Below are 5,191 nucleotides of genomic sequence, written 5' to 3' on the forward strand. Positions count from 1 at the left end.
CTCCTGAAATCTCCCCCGTCAGCTAGCATGTGGATGTGTGCCAGGCCATGTATTCTTCTCTGTATAGCAGATGTATAGTAAGAAAAATAAATACAGCTCCTGGGTGCATTAAATGCAACGACAGCTATTGAGGAAGAGGGGGAACAGAAATTGCGGTCGCGGCTCAGTCTTTTTCCTGTGCGAGTATGAGCCGTCTCCATTCCAAATGCAACAACATTTTTTAGTCCGGGGCCAGCAAAAAATTTAAACTGAAAACCAAATGACCTCTACTGGACCTCTGCCAACTATCTAACCACTACTCACGCTTATAGTTAATCGAGTGCCCCAACATTAATTAATTGCTAATGAGCACAATCTTGTAACAAGAAACAAAACAATTTTAGTTAGATTTAAGAACTTTACTGTCAACAAGATGCAACTGTGCGCGTACTCAGCCACTGGGTTTTACAAGCACAAACTAGAGTTTCCCTTCATAAATCATGACGTAATCACACTCAACGAGTTTTCTTTTTGTCTGGAACCTCAAGCACACCGCACGCACACCACAACAAACTGTTGAAGATGGTGTGCCCATCTTGCACAACGGGAGCAGAGCAAACACAGTACTTTGCTCAACTCCCTCTACTCCACCGGAATCAACCTCTCCGGCCACATACATCACGCGTGACCCGTTGTCCACATCAGAGTCAACACCATCTTAGCTGGCCAACGCGACGGCAGCTGGGTCATGCTTGCTGAATCCTTCAAGGGTATCATCTCTGACCCTATCATCCAGTTAGCTTCAAAATCTTCTCCGAAGAGAGTTCCGGCTGTATCACCTCTCCAAGTTCGGAAGACCAACAGACAGCACAACAGAACCAATATTTCCGCTCACGTCGTCGATGCCATGGCCTCCTTGCTCCGGCGTCAAGTTCGTGCTCCAAGCGCTCGCTGTCGACCCCAAGCTCGACGTGTCCGGGAACTGCAGAGATGTGACCGTCAAGCAGGTGTTTACAGAGGAATCGAGTAGAAGGAAACAACTTATGATTCCGGCCATACCTGAACCTCTATTCTTGCTCGGGTGTCACCACCTTCAGTGTTCCCCACCGTCCTCAAATTGTATTTATCAAGCAGCATATCAGTACCCCAGCCAGGATAATGCTTTAAAAATGATTGTTCACCCCCACGAATAGACCAAACAGCATGTCATAGAGGTTGGTCCTATATGTTGTTTTGAAGATTATCACATCCCCGAAGAACCGGTACTGCGTTCTGCTGCTTCCATTAGTCCACATCAAAGTTCTTCACCCTGCTATCACTGTTTGCCAAAACTCAGTATGTGAAGTCAGGGTCCCCGGCGACAATGCTGCGAAGACCTCCAGAGTCTTCCTCGCGTCATCATCGGCCGACAAAGTTGTCTATGATGTTGTGCACCTTTCAGAGGTTGACACTGTTTTCCCTTAATTGCTTTAGCAAATCTTTAGTAATAGACGTCGATATCGCCCTCTCCCATCGTTAGAGACATGGAATGGTTGTGCCCCTCACAGTGCTCTGTCATGTATGAACTGTTATCAGCTGCCGGCAAGAGCCTTCTCAATGCAGGGCACTCGCATCTACAAGATCTACTATTCTCCGCCTCCGGCTTCCCCTGCATGTACACTCCAGCAAAAACAAAAATCAAATGGCATAACAACTAAGCAGAATTCAGAATACACCGAGCAGCTGCAAAGGATTTTTGCATTGACTGTGTCCTCTCGGCGTTCAGTCTGGTTTTGCCATACTGAATTCCAAATCCGATCTCCCATGAATACAAGTTGTAGAGGTCGCACGTCTCGCCCAGTGAATCAAAACTCAGACGAGTTCCAGTCTAATTACACTTTTCGCAGTCTCTTCTGCACATTTGCCAATTGACTGCTCTAGTGCACTCATCCTAGAAGGACATGGTGTCCGGTCAGGTGGCGCATTACGGCGTAACCTGAATTTTATAAACAAACAATTTCTTTTGGACGGTTTTCAGATGCAACACAATTGCTGACATATTTGCCCGCTAAGCATATTAAACAAATAGCGATCAGTAACAAGTAGTACTATCAGGGTTCAGCTAACTTTATCATATCGGCAGGTTGCAGTCATACAAAATAGAACTAGACCATATCAAGCATGACTGAGCACATCAACATGTACTCGTTTTCGAACACATACAGTTACACAGGTAATGGAATTAGGTGACGTACCTCTTTGTCCAACCAAGCGCCTTTGGGTTGACCCTGTCAGTTGGCTGCGCGGACAGTCGGAGATGCCTCCCGACGCCACCGCTCGCCACAGTGCGGCCTCCCCGGCCCGCCGACGCCAACTTATTGCCCGCATCCAGAGCAGCATTCGAGTCCGCCTGAATGGCAGGGTTGGTTTGGTCTGGCGTTAACAATGCCAGAGGGGCCAGATCTGGGCTTTCAAAACTGTCGGCGAACTCCTGGGGTAACCTGAAATCCCACGGCAATGGCGCATGGCCAGTCCTCGAATCAGCTTTCTCAATTCGTATGTCCACTTACCCAAAGAATGAGCAATCTGCTAGAACTGTACGGAGGAAAGATCCACTTACCGATCGACGACATCCAGCAAGAGCTCAAGGTCAGCATCTTCTATCACGAATTCGCCGGGCTTCGACAGCCGCCGCAGGCCCTAAGGCAGTCGGATCTGGGGAGAGGCAGGAGGGGGTGAACTATGGTCGTTGTGTCCCTGGCTCATCACGAAAGGCAACGTTCTGATCCATAGACCAGACGGCCTCGTGCGGCGGAACGTACAACCATACGTTTTGGGCCCACAAACCCGCTACTGTTCCATACAGTATGGCCGCTGTACGTCCCTTTTCCTGATTTTGCGTCAGACGGAATTGTTCGGATCCCAAGCGACTGATGGACGCCGATGATTTCGGGAGCATCTGAGCTTGGGCACCGAATTGCTGCGTTCATTCTGTTCTACAAACTAAAAAAGTGAGAATATGAAAAGGGTCTGTCTAGGACATGTCTAGATGTGACATAGTTATGTCACATCTAAACTGATGTTCACTCTCTTTGTGGTCTATTTTTTTGTCCTAGTTTTTTTTTCTTGTTGCTACATTATATGTTTGTGGGAGTTTAGATGTGACACGCTTAAAAAACATCTAGATGTGAATTAGACAAACTGATATGAAAAAACGACTATTAGCCATTTTTCTAAAGTGGATTTACTATCTCACATCTAGATGTGAAATAGCTATCTCACATCTAAGCCCTCCACTCTTGAATTTATTCTGTCTTTAAAATTCATGCGCACTTGATCTGGCGATCAATCTCGGGATTTGTCTCCGTTCGAGCCGGAGCGCCTGCTCGCGCAGCCCCGCACGCGGCGTGCATGCAGCGTGCCAGCATGGGCTGGCCCTGTGTGTGCTAGCGTGGGCTGCCTTTGCCTGTTTTTTTGTCTATTTGTTTTTTTTAGAATTTTTTTTGTCTATTTGTTGTACCGTCTCAATTCGCTGCAGCCGGTGCAGTTTGTGTTTTTTTTTTGTGTTTTTTCATTTCTTTTTCTCCCCTTCTGCGATACTAGGATAGGTGTATATATCATATGTTGTGTGCACGCATCTTCTTTGTGCATGTATATACCGTATGATCATTCATGTACTTTTTTGTCGTTGTTTTGATTTGAATTCAACTATGCGACGTGTCCATGGAATATTAAATCATGTACTGGAGTTGCTAAAACTTTTATAGATGAGTGTGATGTCTCGTTTAAGTTTCAGTCCATTTGATCTGTTGCTATAAATCTAGTGTGATTCTTTGATCAGGGTTGTTTTGTCCCGCGCGTCCGGTGTCACCCATCGTTGTTCATTTTGTGGCCCATCACACCTTGTGTCTTTCTTTTCGGGGCATTTTTCATGGTCTATTTTTTTAAGTGTGGTATTGAAGAGAAGAGTTGTATGTATAAGTCGAAGACACAAGCTGGCCGTTGGCATGTCAGTTTTGCTCTTCTCTCTCTCTCGGTAGTTCCTATTGGACGCATTCTGCGTCAAACAGCGACATGATGCACGCATGAAACCCCTGACTGGGTCTGCCCAATACAGCGAGCGCACATGTTTCCTTTTTCAGTAGCGCTGCGATGTTATATTTAAAAAAAAGCAATGCGACTGCAGTCCAGTCCTGCCAGGATTTGACCTCTAGACCTCCATGTTGCGTCGGGCACGAGCTAACAAATAGATCTAACAACTGTTGGTGCTAAAATGTAAAGCGTCATAGTATAAGAACTAATACCAACGAAGAATCTGGACATTTTTTATATTTTTTTCAAACCTTCCTTTGAAATTGTGAATTATTTTAACAAACAAGCACTGTTTCAAAATACGATAAAAAATTTAACAACTCACACTTGTTTTCAAATTTCAAAAAATAAAAATAAAGTCGTGAACATTTTAGACAGATTTGTTTTTGAAAGTCGTAAATTCTTAACATTTATAAAATTGCAAACACTTTTTGACAAAATCCCAACTTTTTGTTCCAAAATTTGAGTAATTTTTTGAACGTACGTTTTTTTTAAATGCAAACAAATTCTATGAAACGAACAAATTTGAATTTCCCAAACATTTTACGAAAACATGAACATTTTTGGAATTTGAGAACAATTTTTTAACGCACGAACAATTTTTGAATCTTAAGAACAAATTTGGAAGCGCGAACTATTTTTTAACGCACAAACATTTTTTTAATCTTGAGAACAAATTTTGAAATGAAGAACAATCTTGAAAAATCCCAAACAAATTTGGAAGCACGAACAATTTTGTAAAGCACGAAATTTTTTTGAATCTTGATAACAAATTTTGAAACAGAGAACAATTTTGAAAAATCCCGATCAAATTTGGAAGAGCGAACATTTTTTTAATATGTGAACAAAAAATTGAAATCTAGTACATTTTCTGAATTTCGAAAGTTTTGAACTTTTTGTGTAACGAGAACAATTTTTGAATTTTGAGAACATTTTTTCAAAAACTGCACATTTTTTTAAACACAAACAAAACTTAAAAAATTCGATATATTTTGAAAAAAAGAGAAGAAAATTAAAAAATAAATAATAAAATCCTAAACATTTTGTAAAACCGCGAACATGTTCTAAAAAAGAAAATAAAAAAAGAAATAATGAAAAAGAAACAGAAAAGGAAAATAAATAAATAAACAGAAACGTGAAA

General features: G+C 42.3%; 1 long non-coding RNA gene across 1 annotated transcript; it reads right to left on the bottom strand.

The window, feature by feature from the left end:
- Positions 1-364: 364 nt before the first annotated feature.
- LOC123046923 (uncharacterized) lies at positions 365-2,765 on the bottom strand. Its single transcript, XR_006422680.1, has 3 exons — positions 2,579-2,765; positions 1,039-2,459; positions 365-961 (listed from the first exon to the last, which is right to left on the bottom strand). It is a non-coding gene; the product is annotated as an uncharacterized lncRNA (long non-coding RNA).
- Positions 2,766-5,191: the final 2,426 nt, after the last annotated feature.

This window comes from Triticum aestivum, chromosome 2B (assembly GCF_018294505.1).
Source record: "Triticum aestivum cultivar Chinese Spring chromosome 2B, IWGSC CS RefSeq v2.1, whole genome shotgun sequence".
Classification (NCBI taxonomy): domain Eukaryota; kingdom Viridiplantae; phylum Streptophyta; class Magnoliopsida; order Poales; family Poaceae; genus Triticum; species Triticum aestivum.